Here is a 20,195-nt window from a genome sequence, read left to right as displayed (position 1 = left end):
TTCTAGTTATTTAAGTCTTCTTTAATTTCTTTCAACGATATTTTACAGTTTTCAGAGTATGAATTTTGGACTTTCTTTGCTAAATTTATTATGGAGTGTTCTATTCTTCTTGATGCAGTTATAAATAGAGTTGTTCTTTAAATTTCATTTTTGGATTATTCATTGCAAATGTACAGAAATACTATTGACTTTTACATATGATCATGTATCCTGCAAATTTGCTGAACTCATTTGTTGGTTCTAATAGTTTTAATTTATTTTTTATTTTTAAAAATTTTGGTATCATTAATCTACAATTATATGAGGAACATTATGTTTACTAGACTCCCCCCTTCACCAAATCCCCCCCAAAAAGCCCATTACAGTCACTGTCCATCAGCGTAGTAAGATGCTGAAGAATCACTACTTGTCTTCTCTGTGTTGCACAGCCCTCCCTGTGCCACCCCCACATTATACATGCTAATCATAATGCCCCCTTTCTTTTTCCCCCCCTTAACCCTCCCTTCCCACCCATCCTCCCCAGTCCCTTTCCCTTGGGTAGCTGTTAGTCCATTCTTGGGTTCTGTGCTTCTGCTGCTATTTTGTTCCTTCAGTTTTCTTTTGTTCTTATACTCCACATATGAGTGAAATCATTTGGTACTTGTCTTTCTCCGCCTGGCTTATTTCACTGAGCATAATACCCTCTAGCTCCATCCATGTTGTTGCAAATGGTAGGATTTGTCTTTTTCTTATGGCTGAATAATATTCCATTGTGTATATGTACCACCTCTTCTTTATCCATTCATCTACTGATGGACACTTAGGTTGCTTCCATATTTTGGCTATTGTAAATAGTGCAGCGATAAACATAGGGGTACATCTGTCTTTTTCAAACTGGGCTGCTGCATTCTTAGGGTAAATTCCTAGAAGTGGAATTCCTGGGTCAAATGGTATTTCCATTTTGAGCTTTTTGAGGAACCTCCATACTGCTTTCCACAATGGTTGAACTAATTTACATTTCCACCAGCAGTGTAGGAGGGTTCCCCTTTCTCCACAACCTCACCAACATTTGTTGTTGTCTTTTGGATGGTGGCCATCCTTACTGGTGTGAGGTGATATCTCATTGTGGTTTTAATTTGCATTTCTCTGATCACTAGCGATGTGGAGCATCTTTTCATGTGTCTGTTGGCCATCTGAATTTCTTCTTTGGAGAAGTGTCTGTTCAGTTCTTCTGCCCATTTTTAAATTGGATTATTTGCTTTTTGTTTGTTGAGGTATGTGAGCTCTTTACATATTTTGGATGTCAACTCTTTATCAGATCTGTCATTTATGAATATATTCTCCCATACTGTAGGATGCCTTTTTGTTCTATTGATGGTGTCCTTTGCTGTACAGAAGCTTTTTAGCTTAATATAGTCCCACTTGTTCACTTTTGCTTTTGTTTCCCTTGCCCCGGGAGATATGTTCATGAAGAAGTCGCTCATGTTTATGTCCAAGAGATTTTTGCCTATGTTTTTCTCTAAGAGTTTTATGGTTTCATGACTTGCATTCAGGTCTTTGATCCATTTTGAGTTTACTTTTGTGTATAGGGTTAGACAGTGATCCAGTTTCATTCTCTTACATGTAGCTGTCCAGTTTTGCCAGCACCATCTGTTGAAGAGACTGTCATTTCCCCATTGTGTGTCCATGGCTCCTTTATTGTATATTAATTGACCATATATGTTTGGGTTAATGTCTGGAGTCTATTCTGTTCCACTGGTCTGTGGCTCTATTCTTGTGCCAGTACCAAATTGTCTTGATTACTGTGGCTTTGTAGTAGAGCTTGAAGTTGGGGAGCAAGATCCCCCCCACTTTATTCTTCCTTCTCAGGATTGCTTTGGCTATTCGGGGTCTTTGGTGGTTCCATATGAATTTTAGAACTATTTGTTCCAGTTCGTTGAAGAATGCTGTTGATAATTTGATAGGGATTGCATTGAATCTGCAGATTGCTTTGGGCAGGATGGCCATTTTGACAATATTAATTCTTCCTAGCCAAGAGCGTGGGATGAGTTTCCATTTGTTAGTGTCCTCTTTAATTTCTCTTAAGAGTGTCTTGTAGTTTTCAGGGCATACATTTTCACTTCCTTGGTTAGGTTTATTCCTAGGTATTTTATTCTTTTTGATGCAATTGTGAATGGAATCGTTTTCCTGATTTCTCTTTCTGTTAGTTCATTGTTAGTATATAGGAAAGCCACAGATTTCTGTATATTAATTTTGTATCCTGCAACTTTGCTGAATTCCGATATCAGTTCTAGTAGTTTTGGAGTGGAGTCTTTAGGGTTTTTTATGTACAATATCATGTCATATGCAAATAGTGACAGTTTGACTTCTTTACCAATCTGGATTCCTTGTATTTCTTTGTTTTGTCTGATTGCCGTGGCTAGGACCTCCAGTACTATGTTCAATAACAGTGGGGAGAGTGGGCATCCCTGTCTTATTCCTGATCTCAGAGGAAAAGCTTTCAGCCTCTCGCTGTTCAGTATGATGTTAGCTGTGGGCCTATCATATATGGCCTTTATTATGTTGAGGTACTTGCCGTCTATACCCACTGTGTTGAGAGTTTTTATCATGAATGGATGTTGAATTTTGTCAAATGTTTTTTCAGCATCTATGGAGATGATCATGTGGTTTTTGTCCTTTTTGTTTATGTGGTGGATAATGTTGATGGATTTTCGAATGTTGTACCTAATAGTTTTTTATTAGTGAATTTCTTAGGATATTTTTATTTACAAGATCATGTCACTCTCAAATGGAAATAGTTTCATTTCTTTCTTTCCAGTATAGATACCTTTTATTTCATTTTGTTGCCTAATTGCCCTGGCTAGAACTCCAGTATAACGGAAGTGGTGAAAACAAACATCCTTGTCTTGTTCCTGGTCTCAGGCAGAAAAGCATCTAGTCTTTCGCCAATTAGTACAGTGTTAACTATGGGATGTTCACAGAGTCTCTAGGTTGAGAGAATTCCCCTTTATTCCTTGTTTGTTGAATGTTTGCATCATGAAGGATGTTGAATTTTGTCAATGGCTTTTCCTGCATCTGTTTAGATGATCATGTGGTTTTCCTCCTTTATTCTACTGATAGGATGTATCACATTAATTGATTTTTGTATGTTAAAACAACATTGCATTCCTGGGCCTCTGTGCCATCACACCTTGAACCCATGTGTCTTCCTTATAAAGCTCCTTGTCTTGTGTGCCCAGGTGAGACATGGGACTCAGATGACATCTCTGAGGGAAGACACTAGCCGGGCCTGGGTTCTCCTTGGAGAGGCAGCAGATATCAGATTCAGGCCTGCATGTGAAAAATCAAACTCAGTTGTGTTGCTGCATGGCGAAGAAACCATCAGCCTTGGCCTGGTGAACAGGTGGACAGGTGCAAGGTGTTGTTGGATTTGGTTTGCTGGTATTTTGTCAAGGACTTTTGTATTTGTGTTCATAAGAGATATTGGTGTATCTCTTTGTGATGTAATTTTCTTTTCTTGTGATGTTTTTGTATGGTTTTGGTATTAGGGTAATACTGGCCTGTAGGATGAGTTTGTAAGTATTCTTTCCTGTTCTGAAAGAACTGGTGGAATTCATTAATGAAGTCATCTGTGTCTGGACTTTGAGGATAGTTTTCTGGTTACTAATTCAATCTCATTACCTGTTACAGGTATATTTAGACTTTCTATTTCTTGTAGAGTCAGTTTTGATAAAGTCTTTCTAGTAACTTGTCCATTTCACGTGAGTTATCTATAATTTCTTGGGCACCACTTATATTCACTTTAAAGAGTGTGTTACAGTCTTTGACCACTGATAGCTCCTTTCTTCTTGAAACTCTTTCCTCTTGAGTTCCATGACACACTTTTATTTTATTTATCTTATCTTATTTTATTTTATATTTTATATTTTTGCTATCACTAATCTACAATTACATGAAGAACACTGTTTACCAGGCTCCCCCCCTCACCAAGTCTCCCCCCCACACCCCACTAGTCACTGTCCATGACACACTCTTAGTAGCCATGTGACTTGGGACAAGTCATTTAGCCTCCCTGGACTGAGGCTGATCCTTCGGTCTTCTCACTGGGTTCTTGTGAGGATTAGATGAGATGGCCCTGGGAAGTGGGTAGCATGGTCCCTGGCACTTGGGAAGCGTGCATCATTGTCCTCTGGTCCTCCTTCAGCTCTCTGACCACCCACCCTCAGTCTCAGCAGGCAAACGTTAGGGGAGTGGTTCTCTGCTGGGCTGGATTTGCCCCAGGGGACATTTGGCAATGTCTGGAAGACGTTTTTGGCTGTCACACTGGGGGGATGCTACTGGCAACTGGCGGAGAGAGACCGGGGCTGCTAGGCATCCTGCAGTGCCCAGGAAAGCCTCCCACAGCAAAGAATTATCTGGCCCCAAATGGTAAGAGTGGTGAAGTTTCTATGGAAACAGGTCCATATGGTCATTTTGAAAAGAGTTAAAAGTACAGGTTAAAAAGAAAAGAACAGACATGGATGGAGCTAGAGGGTATTATGCTCAGTGAAATAAGCCAGGCAGAGAGAGACAAGTACCAAATGATTTCACTCATATGTGGAGTGCAAGAACAAAGAAAAACTGAAGGAACAAAACAGCAGCAGACTCACAGAACCCAAGAATGGACTAACAGTTACCAAAGGGAAAGGGACTGGGGAGGATGGGTGGGAAGGGAGGGAGAAGGGGGGGAAAGAAAGGGGGCATTGCGATCAGCATGCATAATGTGGGGGGGGGCACAGGGAGGGCTGTGCAACACAGAGAAGACGAGTAGTGATTCTACAGCATCTTACTACACGGATGGACAGTGACTGTGAAGGGGTATGTCGGGGGGACTTGGTGAAGGGGAGAGCCTAGTAAACATAATGTTCTTCATGTAATTGTAGATTAATGATACCAAAATAAAAAATAAAAAAAAAAGAAACAAACAGAAAGAAGGATCCCCTGTAACCTGCCACATTGAAAGAACTCAGGAAGGAATCGTTTTTAAAAAATAGGAATGTTTGTATAGTAAAAATGTTCTGGCTCCTTTGAATTTCCCCCCAGCTATGCTGTCTACCTGTTTCTGTACCATAATGTGTTTAGTGCCATTGCAGTGCCCAGCAAGACTTGGCTGGGCTGTGGGAAATGCCCAATATCCATGACATGGTCCCCAGAAGGCAGGCTTAGTCAGATACAGGTGGAACTTACAAAACCTCCTTCCCTGGGTGACGTGATGCCTTCCCACTGAACTCTGTGCATGCCTGCATGTATGCACACAGTGTGTTCCCATGTTTCCATCCAGCTGAAAGGCGGGTATACTAGAGGCTCTATAACCATGTTAATCATGGGAAAGGATAAAACTTGGGTTAATTTTGATATATTTAGTTGGGTGGAATTCTTTGATTACACAGTGGGGGATTCCAAGGAATTTTTCTGGGGTGGAGGGCTTCCCAGACAGTGCACGTGGATTTCTTCTGGCTGATCACACCTACCACTAGTCCCCTCTGTGCCATCACACCTTGAACCCATGTGTCTTCCTTATAAAGCTCCTTGTGTCGTGTGCCCAGGTGAGACATGGGGCACAGATGACATCTCTGAGGGAAGACACTAGCCGGGCCTGGGTTCTCCTTGGAGAGGCAGCAGATATCAGATTCAGGCCTGCATGTGAAAAATCAAACTCAGTTGTGTTGCTGCATGGCAAACAAACCATCAGCCTTGGCCTGGTGAACAGGTGGACAGGTGGACAGGTGGACAGGTGGTCAGTTTTACTCCTCACCCTTTCACAGTGTGTAGACTCTCAGAGGCTGGGCCTTGGCCCAGCATCTGGCCCTGCTCCCGTTTCCAGATGAGGCCCAGAGAAGCGGTGACTCTCCCAGTGGTGCTCAGCTGGGGCTGAGCCTGGGCTCCCGATCCCCAGCCAGCAGCTGTCCCTGTCCCCTCCTTGCCCTTCGGGAGGTCTAGGTTAGCCCATCTGAGTCCCACGGGAGCCCCGGGAGACCTGAACGCTGATCTGAGGTCATGATGTTGAAATCAGCAGGGAATTTCAAAACCGGCAGTTTCCAAAGCTGCAGAAGAGACATTGCTGGGGACAGGCCAGGAGGGGCGCTGCTGATGTAGCCCCTTTTTTCAGAGGAAGAAGCATCACCCAGCCTGAAGAAGGGAACCACAGCCAATGAACCCCATGGAGTCTCTCTCTCTCTCTCTCATCGGGGACATGCACATGTGGCCTTGTATGTGCTGTGCATTTGACCTTCTTCCCTTTGTCAGCTTCAAACCTTCCCAGATGCACCGTGAGACACGCAGGATCCATTTGATGCCCGTCACCACCCCCACCCTGCCCGAAGGGGACGGAACACTGATCGCAAAGGGCGATCCTGAGGTGGGGGCCCCGCTGTTTTCTAGGAGCTGAACTTGCTGTCTGCTGAGCAGCACCCCCCGCTTCACAACCGGAGGGGCGGAAGGCCACAGCTCAGAAACTCGGCCTCTGGCTCTTCAAAAGGTGACTTTGAATTGCTGCATTTGTTCTTGACAAGGTCTGGGCAGCTGAGCTTTGCTGTGACAAATGATTCCAGTGTGCGGCACGCTGTCAGGAGCAGTGGGGGATAAAAGGCTCCTTCTCAATGGCTCCCCTTAAAAAATTTTCTTTTTATTATGAACGATTTCCCGCATACACACCAGTGGGGCTGTAGCTGTACAATAAGGCGCCATATGCACCCCCTCAACCTAGATTTGCTAATTAGCAAGGTTTTGCCACATTTACTTCATCTGCTCCTCTCCTCTTTCTCTTTTTCTTTCTTTCTTTCTGTTGAAGTATTTAAAATAAATCTCAGTCATAATGTGCCTTCACTTCTATATATTTCTCTGAACACACACACACACATACACATTTTCTTACATAACTGCAAAGCCATGATAGCACCTAACAAAATAAATAATAACCCCTTGGGATCATCTAATAGCCAGTCTGTAATCAGATTCCCCCTTTTGCCTCAAAAGTGTCTTTTTACATTACGGTTGGTTTGGTGGTATCTGGATCTGGAAAAGGCCCCTGTGCCTCGTAAGGCCTCTCCCGTCTAGGACGGACCCTCTCCCTCCCGTTTTAACATAATGTCTCGGACGCACTGTAGAAGCTGAGTCCTTTCTCCGGGGGACAGGCCGCCGGCCGGACTCCTCCGCTGATGACCTCTTTCCCCATACTTTCTGGAAATGGATGCTAGTTAGCATCGGAGGTTCGATCAGAAATAGGTTCCACTTTTCTTCTTACAAGCGCACTCCATCCTGGCCTTCCTGCTGCACAGCGGGAGGCGCGCACAGTCAGCTGGTCCCTCTTTTACTGACGTTAGAAATGACCTATAGGGCCCAGAGGTGGGTCCCAGTCGTGGGTCCCAGTCCGCCCCACCCCAGTGGGGTTCCTCACGGTTAGCTAGTCTCCACAGATGTTCCCCCAGTGAACCACGTCTCCCAGTATTCACGCCCTCATGCAGTCCCCACGCCTTGAGTCTTGCTGGCTCTGTGACCTGCTTTCTGCCTGAGAAGAAGGTGGTGAGAGGGACACGGTGACATCCGAGGTCATGAGAGCACAGCTTCCCCCTTAGTCTTTCAGAACTCTTATTCTGGGGGAAGCCCGCTGCCATGTAAGAAGCTGACTACCCCGAGCCTGCCGTTCTGGGAGGAAGCCCAAGCTAGCTGCGGAGAGGTCACACCCCGAGAGGGCGATCCCCCACCCGTCCGCGCTGTTCTTGTCATCTCCGCTGAGGCATGGTTCCTGACAGTGGTGGATGGAGGTGATGAGGAGGTGACTCCAGCCCCAGCTCCGTCTGACCCCAGCTGTCTGAGACCCCAAGTGGGCTCTGTCCAGCCGAGCCTGCCAAGTCTGTGAGACACCAGTGGGATTTTGTTGCCCCTACACTTTGGGGAGGCTTGTTATTGACCGAACACTCGTTAACTTTCCCTCTAAATGTTTGATCCGTCAGTAATCATGGCCTGAATGAATTATTTTATGAGAAGTTCCAAAACGGTGCTTTTCTAAGTCTTTCATTGTCCCACATTTATTCTCAGGATTTCTTTCTGTCAGCAACCAGGGGGCCTTGGTGATCCTGAAGTAGGGACCCTATGCAAAAGACGGAAAGTGTGGGGTTCTTTCCCCTTCGTGGGCGGTCCCCTTTGAGGTGATCTGGCCCTTTTTGGATTCATGACTCAGATCGAGGCCGTAGACAGAAGCAGCCCGAGGAAGGTGAGCAGGGGACTTGGTTTCCAAGGAAACCACAGGTGATCATCAGGTCCTCTGGGTATCATTATTTTTTTGTCTTACTAAAAGCCAGACGCTGTCACCTTCTAAGCCAGCCCAGAGGCCTGAGCGGGCACTGAAATAGGCCCCAGGGCAGGAGGCAAGGGGCTTGGGGAGCGTATGGCAGTGCCTGCCCCCTTCCCTAGGCCCCGGCTTCCTCTCATGAGGCCTCCCCTTCCTCTCAAAGACACATGTTGTACCCCCAGAACTCCTTAGGCCATGAGGAAAGGTGTCTTTCCTGAAGTTCCAAGGGACAGGATGTCTGTTCAGAGTCTGTCCTGGGCCTTTGTCTGTGAGGATTTGATTCTGATGACCCTGCTGGCCCCAGGGGGAAGGGGTGGAACATCTGTGTTCTGAACCCTCTGGAAGAAGAACAAGGGGTGAGCCTGTGCCCACTGATCAGACACGGCGACGTGAGGTGCTCAGGGCGCAAGATCTGCCTGGGGCTGTCAAGAGCCACCACCTAACGAGCACTTACTTCGTGCCAGACACAGCACGAGCTTAGAGCTGCAGGCACAGAACCTCATAGATCCTCCCCAGAGCTCCCTGAAGTGGGCACTGTCTTCACCTGCATTTTACAGGTGTAGGAATGGAGGCCCAGCAAGGTTGGGTGCTTGTCTAAGGTCATCCAAAGCTGTTTACCCATAGACCTGGCCCCAGGTGGTCCGACCTTGCCAAGGTCCCCTTCCTGGGAGACGTTCTGGTGATGGGTATAACCTCGTTGTTTTATGCACCACCAGCTGTGCGCATCTGACTCTTTCAGTTGGCCCATGATGTGAATAGGGGGTCTGCTTGTGTCATACCCTGGGGTGGTGGCCAAGTTCCTGCTGTGGCCGAGACAGACACCAGTGTGCCGGGCCGGAGGCTGAGGGCGCTGAGTTCTGATGGCTGTAGACCTGGCCTGCCGAACATTCAACTAAGTGCTGGGCAGTGAGCAGGGCCTGAGTCTGACATTTTCCTTTGTGTAAGGCAGAGGTTATTTGTTCTAGAATAATCCAACAGCATCCAGTTCAGCAGATCCATGGGCATGTCCCTGAACACAAGGTCCCCCTCTACAGAAAGAATAGCTGAACACACATGGCATTTCAGTGGGGGTGTTGCCGGGGACACTGCCACCCACACGTCCCAGCTCTCTGGTTAGGAGGGCAGGGGCCCGGGGCGGCTCCGCGAGGTGCTCTTCCTGTGCAGTGCTTCTCAGTGGGCCGGGTCACCGCTGCCCCAGGGACCGCCGAGGACTGCTTATGCAGGTTCCTGGGGGGCTCTGATGCTCCCGCAGACTCCCCAGCCCCGTCCTCATTCCCAGTGAGAGACGAAAGCCGCCGCGTTGGAGGCCCTCTGCTGCAGAAGCCTGGCCTGTGAGCGCCTTGCAGTGCGGGTGGGAGCCGCTTTCACCGGTCACCACTTCTCTGCCGATGAACTTCTTGGGGAGCTGGGCCGCTGGGAGCCTGCCTCTGTGAGTCTCACTTTGTCATCTGTAAAATGGGTACAATGATTCCTCGCAGGACAGGGCGCATGTGGTAACGGAAGAATATATTTCACAGACCTAAGTTGGTGTCCGCCCTCACAGGGCTTTGTTCACACGCACTCAGGTCTGCTCCGGGTGGGAGGGAGTGTGGCCCCCGCATCAGTGGGTTCTGCTCTCCAGACGCTGCCACGGGGACCCCGTGCAGTTCAGAGCTGTGAGCATCAGTCTCTGCTCCACGTGGTCGCCACGGAGATGCTGCCTGCTGTGTCCTGTGGTCTCCTGGAGTCCTGTGGCTTCCGTTGCCCCTTGGGGCCAGGGGCCAGCCGCTCTGCGGACAGCACGCCACCCCCTACCCTGGGTTCTGTGAGTCAGGGGCCTGGGTGCTTGCTCCCCAGAGCACCTGGGGGCGCTGCCCTTCCCCAGCTCTGGGGGTCCTTGCTTTCTTCTGCCTCCAGGACGCCCAATCTCCCCCTGTGTTTGGCTGTTTACAGAAAGAGACTGTCTGGGGGAAACTTCAGCTTTGGCTCAGTCACAATGGCCTCCCAGAGGCAAGAGAGCTGATGCCTGGCTTCCGTCCAGGACTCGGGAGCCGGAAATACAGAACACACACAGCTGACTGTCTAGTGGCCCTGCCTCGTGGGCGGTGTGGGGGCCGCTCTCCTCTGCTTCATGGACGCGTCCTGCCCCATTCACCCCACCGCAGGGCAGGGAACTCACTGATGGCCCCCCGCCAATCTGGATCAGCTCTGGGTGCTTTTGCCGGGGCTATTTCGTTTCATCCCCCAGTAACCCCGACAGAGAGAGGGGCCTTTATCGTGCCCATTTCCCAAGCGGGGAAGCCAAGGCTTGGGGCCTTGGGCTCATTCAAGGTCACACAGCTTGTTTGCTAAATTGAACCAGGGTTTACATTACGGTCTTGGAACTCTGTACTCTTTCACCCTGACAAGGAAACCTTAGCATCACTGATTAATTAAGATCTTAGACTATAATTTGATAACAAAAAGTAATACCTACTTAAATAGAGACTTTTAGAAAATACAGAGAAAATGAAAACCATAAGTCACTGTGCCCCCATCTGGTATATTCTTAGACCAGCTGTTCTCAACCTGCAGCAGGCGTTAACATCACCCAGAAGGCTTGTGAAAAGCACATCTCCTAGGCCCACCTTCAGGGTGTCTGATTCAGTGGATCTGGAAAGGGGCCAAGAATAGGCACTTCTAATGGGTTCCCAAGTGATCCTGTATTGTTCCTCCAAGGACCCCGTTTTGGGGCACTGCTCTAGATCAGAGTCTCTCAACTTCAGCGCGGGTAACATTTGGGATGATCGTTCTATGAAGTGGGGGCTGTCCTGTGCACTGTAGGGTGACTAGCAGCATCCCTGGACCCTACCCAGTAGATGCCAATAGCGTCCCCACTCCAACAGGACAACCAAAAATGTCCCCAGACATTGCCAGATGTCCCCTGGGGGCAAAATTGCCCCCAGTGAGACCCCTGTTCTATTCGTTTCCTGTGTCTGTTTCTATTCACACAGAGAGGTACCCCCAGCATACATGACCAGATACACACTCTCACAGTCACACACATATTTCCTTTTCCTCTAGAACAATGTCAAACTATAAATACGGTTTTATAACTTGCTCTTTTTTAGCTAACAACACATTGCCAATTAACTCAGTGATCAGCTTTGCTGGCAGCAAAGAGACACGGCTTTCTGTACAGACAATGCCGAAGCACCACTTGGAGCCCAGCACATGCTCTGGGTCAGGACGATGGCAGTGGACAGGGGCTTTCAGATCCTCAGCGTCAGTCTGGGGCAGGTGCTGGAAACTCTGACATGGGGGACGAGTTAGGGCTGGTGTCAGTGTCCTGCAAAGCTGTCTGGCTTCCCAAAGCCCCAGGTATGCTTGTAAGAAAATGGGCCACCTGACAGCGTGGTAGTGAGCTATGATGGCGGTGGTCAGAGATACTGGCCTCTCACCTTCTTCTATCCTCAGTGGGTTTCAGAGATGGACCAAGAGACCTGGAGCTTGCAGACTGGGAGTGAGGGATCCCGGCTGCCCCCTTTGCCTGGAAGTCTTCAGGCTGTGAATGCACTGGGCCATGCTTGCTACTGTCCGGCATGCAGGCTAGCTGCTTGCCACACAGTCGTGATGAAGGCCTGTGAAGTGGTTCCTGGAACTTTTTATGGAATTTTGGCTTTTTGCTGCTCCTGGTTATCCCTGAGGTCCTTCTGTCTGCTGGCCTCATGACTTCACTGGCCCCCAAACCAGGAATCAGCCACTGCCCACTGTTGGGGGCCTGCTCATGGGGCTGCTGGTTGGCACGGGTGACTGCTGGAGGCTGGGAGATGCTGGTTGGGCAGGAAGGTCGGGGAGGAACACTGGGAAGGTGAGAGGCTCCATCACAGCTTCCTCTCCCAACAGGCACTCCCCCTCTTTCCGCCCTGCTGTGTGGCTGCCAAAGGGTTTGGGTAGAACTGACCGGGCTCCCAGCTCCAGGGGTGGGCCCTGATTGGTCTAAAGCAATCCGTGTTGTCCCATGCCCCATTCCATGGGGATCTTACTTGGTTTAGAGAAGGATGCTTCTTTATCCCCAGAAGCATGCTGGAGCTGGTTAGAACTGGCTCGGGAGACCATCCTGTGCATCTCTTTTCAACTGTGTTATCAGGTTGGTAGCTTGTAATCAGCCATGGTGGGAATATTTACACCACAAAAATTGCCAAATGCCACAAATCAGGGTCTCGCCCACCCCCAGGGCTGGCTTACCAGCACAGCACTGACTCCCCGCCACCCCTAATTGTGATCAAGGAGCCAGGCAGTCCCTGCTGCTGCTGGTGTCCACCCCATGGCCATAGGAGGGTCTGGGGGTAGGACCAAGCTGATGTTTTGCAAGACAGAGTGGAGAGAGAGGAAGGGCATAGCTATTGTCTGACCACACCTCACCTCTGGACTTTTTGGTTACCTTTTCCCATTTTCCTGAGAGCATCTTAAATGATACAGCTTGGCGGCTGGGATGGGAAATACCAGGTCAGGACTTGCAGCCCCCAGACCTCTGTGGAGCAGTGAGGACTTGTTTTTGTCCAAGAGCAAACTTCTCCAGCCTGTGGGTGCTGCTGGGCGGTCGTTCCCCCAACTCCTGACTCCTGGGGGGACTTCTGTCCCAGCCGGGTCAACTTCTGTGCCCCTGACTTTGGAGCTAACCTTTGTCTCTGCTGGTTAGTTCCTGGACTCCTCAGTGCAAAATTGGGAGGACAGCAGAGTGGAGGAGAGGGTGGGAACTTCCTTGGTGGGTTTGGGGGGTTTTGGTGGGCTGGAGTGGAGAGTCAAGGGAGGGGATGAGAGACAGAGAGTCAGAGACAGAGAGAGTTCCTCTCCCAACAGGCACTCCCCCTCTTTCCGCCCTGCTGTGTGGCTGCCAGGGACGCTGACAGACTGCGAGAGAATAGGAGAGGAGATGTCACACAGTATAACCTAGGTTCCTTTGTCATTTTCTGAGAACTCTCAGTCAAGGTTATCTTAACAGCTTCTGGAATAGAAGTCAGTCGCTGCATAGACACTGGACCGGACTTACCTCTGCCTCCACTGAACCAGTTTTTTTCCCCCCAGGAAATCTCCCAACCCTATTCATGTACTTTGGTCTCTTTTTTACCAAAGAATATGGAGCAAAGCAGAATATAGTGAGCTTGGAAAAATGGAGGAAACAACCCAATTTTAGGAACATTTCTGGAAGGAATGGAGAACCCATTTTATGTACCGTATCTCTGGGCAGACACAAGTCAGCACCTTGGACAAAGCCGGAAGCTCATCCAATCGGCCTTCAGCAGCCGTTTGAGCCCTCAGGGGCTGTTTTTGGTCTTTAAACAAAACAAAACAAAACAAAACAAAACAAAAAAACCCTCTGCAGTCTGGCTCCTCCCTACTGAGCTGCAGAAGCAGCTTTCTCAAGGGTCACAGGCCCCCTTCTGCAGCCCCCTGGGCCTTTGCTTGCTCTCCTCTCCTCAGCCCCATTCCTCCCAGAGGCTCCCCTGCGACCCGTCCGTCTCCCTCGGGAGCTGCGGGCCCTTCCTCCCCTTGGAGCCCCCTGTTCTGCCCTTGGCTCTCCTGTCTTCTACAGGTGCGCTGCCCCCCGAACAAATAGGACAGATGGCCACTCGCTGCAGGGCTGGTAGAGATTCAGGAGCCTGCGGAGCAGGGGTCTCAAGCTCCAGTGCTGGAAAGCGCCAGGCAGGTACTGTAGAGGAGTGGCCGGGCCAGGCGCTGCGGTGGGGAGGGCCAGGGTCTGGGTTGAAGGGAGGGAGGGTGCCCCGTGGAGAGGGCCAGGCACAGCTCAGCGCCAGCTGACTTGGCCATGTGGGAATGAGGAGGCTCAGCACTGCCAGAGCCGCAGTGCCTTCCTTGTAAGGATACTGATGAGGGTACGTGATGGACGGCGTGCACAGAACCTGACACACACAGGCTGCCTGTAGACGGAGCGCCCTTCTCTGGGAAGCTTCTTGATGCTTTTTCCACATTGATCTTGCTGTCCTCTGAAGGGCTGTGACAGCTGTTATGTCCCTCATGTGGTCCTGATCACACAGTCCTTGAGTGACAGACTGTATTGGTTGGTTATTGCTACCACAGGGTGACATAACAAGTCAACCCCAGACTCATGGGCTTGGAACACCAATGGTTTGCTCCACAAGTACTCCCATGGACTGGTTGGGTCGTGGCTGGTCTAGCTGGACTGTGGCTGCTGGGGCAGCTCAGCCCCGGGCACCTTGCGTCCTCCTTGGGCTAGTGGACTAGGTGGGGCATGTGTCTCTATGTCAGAGGGTGAGCAGAACATATGAGGCCTTTTGGGACCTGGCTGACTCTCATGTCTGTTTGGCCAAAGCAAATTACATGGACAACTTCAAAGTCAAGGAGCAGAAAGTGCCCCCCACTCACTGCCGGGCCACAGCAAGGGTGTGGGTGTGACACATATGAGGTGCAGTCAGGCTGACGCTTCAGTCCACCATACGGAAAGGGCATGGCCTGTTCTGGGTCAGTGCCTCCTTGCAGTGGCTGACTCACTGGGGCAGCTCCCTTTCTGAGTGGCCCCAGAACCCTGTTGGGAGTCATTGCTAAGGGACAGGTTCAAGCAGCCGAAGTGAAATGTATTAGCAAGTGGTTAGCTTCTGTGCAGCGGGTGGGGAGGGCAGCATGCTGGGTGGTGTGGTGCATGCCTAGGTGCCTATTCAGTGTCCAGTGAAGAAACTGGTGTCCGGGAGTGGGGGAAGTCGATTTTCCCTGGTGGAGGCAGGAAGGAGGGCCTGGGTACTTTGTTGCCCCTTCTTAAGGACTTGCCTCTCACTGCCCCAGAAGCGTGGAAGCACCGCACCAGCGAGCAGGTTAACAAAGGGAGTTTACATCTGGTCTTGAAATGTGTTTCTTTAGAGTTCTTTTTTTCTTGAGCAAGAAAGTTTCTTTTCATTTTGTTTTAGATGTATCTTCTTTATAAATAGTATGACTGTATCAAACCATTCATTGAGGTATAATAAGCATCTAGTGTAGTGTGCAAGTTGCACCCATCTTAGGTACATGACTTGATCACATTTTACACAGAGCTACACGCCTGCAACCAACACCCAGATTGAGACATAGAACCTTTCTTGCCCCCACCAACCCCGGGAGGCTCCCCCATGCCTCTCCCAGAGATAACCATTATTTTGACTTCTATCACTTATGTATGTTCTATTGTCTGTTTGTGGATAAAATGAGAGTTCCTGTGGCCAGAATTCTCACCTGGCCCTGGTTGACTAGCTCACTGCACACCTGTTGGCAATACATGGCTGTTGACTCTATAAAACCAGTGCTCTGGGAGCAACATGGTGGCAGGGCTGCAAGGCTGCAGGAGAGCAGAGCAGAGGCTGGAGTGGTGGCAGCACCAAGGACAGAGGCCCAGAGGACGGCTGTGTGGGACAGCTGTGCTGGCAGAGAGGCCCAGAGGATGGCTGTGCAGAGGGGCCCAGAGGCAAAGGGAGAGACCAGCTTGCTGCATGCAGACTCGCTCTGAGTGAACGGGATTTTAGTCACTGACCTGCCCCCTGGAAATAAAGTTGGGTATAACCCTTTCACCCCAAGAACGTTTTGCTGTCATTTTCTTTGGTCACACTGAATCCATAGCGAACTTGCCTGGGGCTGAAACCCATTGGCAAGACACTGTTCTTGAAGTTTGTGTAAATGGAATCCCATAATATGTGCTCTTTGGTGTCTGGCTTTTTTCTCCTAATATGGTGTAAGGCTTAAATCCATATGTTTGGAAGTAGCAGTAGTTTGATCTTTCCTTCCTTGCTCTGCAGTAGTCAACTGTATGAATATACCGTTATTTATTCATTGTGCTATTGATGAATTTTTGGGCTGTTTTTAGTTTTGGGCTATACTGAGCAATGCCGTGTGAGGAAAATGGAAGTTCCTGTGGCCAGGATCCTCACCTGAACCTAAACTACTTAATGATGTAATTGGCCTACTGCTCGGCTACTGCTTCCACACCTGTTGGCAGCAAGGCATTAGTGACTGAGTCACTGTATAAAGAGCTCTGGGCGCTCTGGGCGGAGGCAGAGACGGAGGAGGGTTACAGGTCTGCAGACTGCTGGGTGCAGATGCAATTCTAGTGCTTGACCCGCTACCATGGGAATAAAGCCAGGTAGTAAACTCTTTTACCCCAAAACATTCCATTGTCATTCCTCAGTCTCAGTGAATCCATAATGAACTTGTTCAGGTCTGAAAACCTCAGGCAAGACACCCTGCTATGAACATTCTTATACATGCCTTTTGGTGGACGTATGCATTCATTTCTCATGGGTATTTACCTAGGAGCGGACTTGCTGGACCACGGGTAGGCAGGCATGTCTTTAGCTTTAGTAGATACAGGGGCCGAATGGTTTTCCAAAGTGGTTGTATGTAACGTGGTTTTCTCTCCTTTTCTTCCCCCTACTCCTCCTCTGCATCCTTCTACTTCTCTCTCTCCTTTTTTCTTCCTCCATTTGAACTTCAAAGTTAATAGGGGAATTCAGCCTGTTCACATTTATTTTGACAGTTGATGTATTGTTTTTTATCCTTTCCATTGTATTTTATGTTTACTGTTTGTATTAGTCACAACTAAGTTGAAGAAACAGGAATTTCCAAGCTTAAGCAGAGAGATTTACACAAGGAATCAGGTGCCTACCAAGCTGGAATGGCTGGAGAGGCAGGTTTGGGGCTGAGCTTTCAGGACTGACTGCCTGAGCGGCACCACAGAACTGGCCTGAGAAGGAGCTGCTATTTCTGACATGACCAGGAAGCCGGGGGCTCAGCCGCCACCCAGATGCTGGCTCAGGGCCACACCATCCCTGCCGGACACAGGGGTCTGGACATAGCTCCAAGGTGGCATTCTCTGGGCACGATTTGCCCCAGCAGACAATGCTCTGCCCTGTGGACCTCAGCCCCCTGACCACCAGCCCTGTTTGCCTGAAAGCAGAAGCAGGGCTGGGCCCCACTTTGCCCTCAGATCTTGTCCAGGTGCAGCTGCTTGATGGAAGCAAGATGTTGGGTAAAACTGAGCTTTGAGGGCTTTTGGGAAATGCATCTGTTTTCCACCTTCCGGCAGGCAGCAAGGTGCTCTGCAAGGTGTCAGGATGCTGTGGCTTTTATTGGCGTTGTTGTTTTCTTTTTCCTTTCTTCACTTTACTGGCTTGAACAGCTTCGTTTTATTTCTGGTCTCCCCCACCTTCTTTGCTCCTGATTTAGAAGTGCCACTGAGCTCCTGAATTCTACCAGTGGTTAACTTTCTGTTCTAAGTAACCTTATTCAAACCTCTAATTCCCTTTCACCATATCCAAGCCAAGTATTAAAAATATTCTACCCCCCTAATGTGCTACCTGTCCACTCTGCCCCTGCCCAACCCCCGACCCCCAAAAAAGAGAACTCTGGAACATTTTACATCTCCTCTCTGGATCCCTTGCTGCAGCCCCAACTCGATTCCTGAGCTTTGCTGATGTCATTTAGGAATTTTACTTCCATCCCTAGGCTATGTATGATTAAATTTTCTTTTATAGTATGTCTCCCGGGTTTGAATAATCCCTCCTTAATGATGACAGTCTAGTTCTCCTGCACATTATCATCCACTGAAATGCAGCTCTAAATAAGCTTGAAAGCCCACCGCTGTTTCTCAAACTTTCTATCTTCTGCTCTTTTAAGACTTTTGTTCCGATTTGATTCTCAGCCTGTCAGGGTGCTTCTGGTCTGTTTTCCTTGTTACTCAGGTAGGAGCCTTTCTTTTCCTGGTGGCCTGGCCACCTTCTCTCACCAGTTTGTAAATGGGGTCTCTCCCCTCTCACTTCCAGGAATGCAAATGAGAAGCAGAAGCTGCCTTCTCAGGGGAGACTGAGTCTCTTTATGACGAGCTCCACCCTCTCCCCAGCCTGCGGAGGGGTGAGTCACCTTTATTTATCACTTCTACCTTTTCAAATCTCAAAATTTATGTCTCTCTTCTACTCTACTATTTCTTACATTATCATATCTCTTTTTCTGCATTTTTCTCCTTCTAGAAACTATTATGCACAATTTGGGGTCCTATATCTGATCTCATACCCTCTCTTTACCTTTCTGTTGTGTTTTCATGTCTTTGTGTTTTGGCTTTTTGCGTTGGGCCAGCCCTTCCATCCATCTTCTGGATTCGTTCTCAGAGGCCCTTTCCTTTTACACTTCCTCTGTTAAATTTTAGTTCTGGAAAGCATGTGCGTGCCTGTGTTTTGAGTTCCCGAAAGCTTTCTTTTTGTGTGCTGTGCACCCCCCGACAGTCCTCATCTGGAACATGGCGGTTCCTCTGAGAGCAGAGGAAGCCCCAGTCTGGTTGGTGTAGGCATTTCTCTTTGCTTGTCCAGAGTCAGCTCCCTTGGATCGATGGGGACCCAGCAGTGGGAGACTTGGCAGAACAAGGGCTGGTGGCAACCCACCCAGCAAAACTGGGGCCTTCACTGCAACGTGCTGTGGGAGGGCACTGTGATGGAGAGAGCAGAGAGCTGGGGCAAACGCTGTACGTACACCAAGGACAGCAGGACCTGCAACACCGCATCAGGCTGAGCAAGGAGATTCATGCAAAGGGCCATGGAGAGCAGTGGAAAGGGAGCTTTGCTAAGGGAGGATTAGGGCCCAATCCAGGAAAGTCCTTTCTGTGGAAGGAGGAGCCAGTTGGATGTGTGGTGACCAAAGGGGGATTTGTGGCAAGGACAGTGTTTGGTATCCTAAATTTGACTCATTTTCTTTTGGCACACAGCTAAACTACAGTTCCCAGCTTCCCCCACAGCTGGCGCGGGTCCATGTGAGCATGTGACCTGCTTTGGCCGATGGAATGTGAGCAGAAAGCAGCGTGATCTGGGAGGCCGTGTTTTGAGAATGGTGTAGCTGTGTGTGTGATGGGGGGATCTTAGTTTCTGAGTTACTGCCTGGAGGAGAGCTAACTGCACAGGAGGAGCACCCAGCCCGGAACACCCAGCTAAGGCTTTGCTCAAGCAAGAGATAAACTTTTGTTGTGTTAGCTATAGAAATTTGGAGCTTGTTTGTTATAGCAGCTAGTCTATGCTGCCTGATACAGATATATTTCCTGGAAGCCCCCAGCATACCTTTCTGCACAGCTCATCAACCAGAACTGGGCTGGATGTTCTTCCCTGACTTGTTTGCAGGCAGGGTTGAAATATAAACAACATCAGGGTTCTGCCAGCAAAGAAGGTGGGAAGTGATTGGAGAAGGCAACGACCAGTGTCTGCCGTATTAGTGAGGCTAAACAGCTTTTTATATATTTACTGACTAATTTCACTTGTTTCATCAATTGCCTCTTTATGTCTTTTGCCTATTTTTCTGTCAAGTTTTTCATCTTTTATTTAATGAGTTGTAAGTTCTTCTGATGTATTAGGGATTGTAATGCACATCTATCATTATTTTTGTCCACCCAGCATCTGAATCCCCTTCCTTCCTTTGAGATATTTCCTGATTTCTGCTATGGAAGTTAGAAATATCAGGGGCTTGCTTTCCAGTCTCCCCTGCAGCTAGGAGGATGGAGGCTCTGCCCTTTAGATGCCCTTGCCTCAGAATGCAATTGGAAGCTAATGGTCAGAGTAGCAGGGACTAGGAAGACCTCATTCTGGAGAGGGAGGAAGCAATGGCAGCACCCAGTGCCCTGCCTGGAGGGCAGCTGTGGGATCTGCTTGGCCAGTGGTGGCATGATTGCCACTGCTGTCTGGGAGGCCTTCAAGACTGGCTCTCCAGCCCTCCTGGAGTCTGTGCTGTACTCAGTGTCCATCCCCTTTCTGCTTAAATCAGCCAAGGTTTCTGTTGCTTGGAACAACAAAACTGATATCACCTCTTCGTCTGTACTATCTGTGACAAATCTTTTTTCCCCATTGTCATTTGTCTTGCAACCTTATATGTACAACAGTTTTTCTGATAAAGA

This window comes from Manis pentadactyla, chromosome 9 (assembly GCF_030020395.1).
Source record: "Manis pentadactyla isolate mManPen7 chromosome 9, mManPen7.hap1, whole genome shotgun sequence".
In the NCBI taxonomy this organism is placed as follows: Eukaryota; Metazoa; Chordata; class Mammalia; order Pholidota; family Manidae; genus Manis; species Manis pentadactyla.
This window is presented reverse-complemented; position numbering follows the sequence as displayed.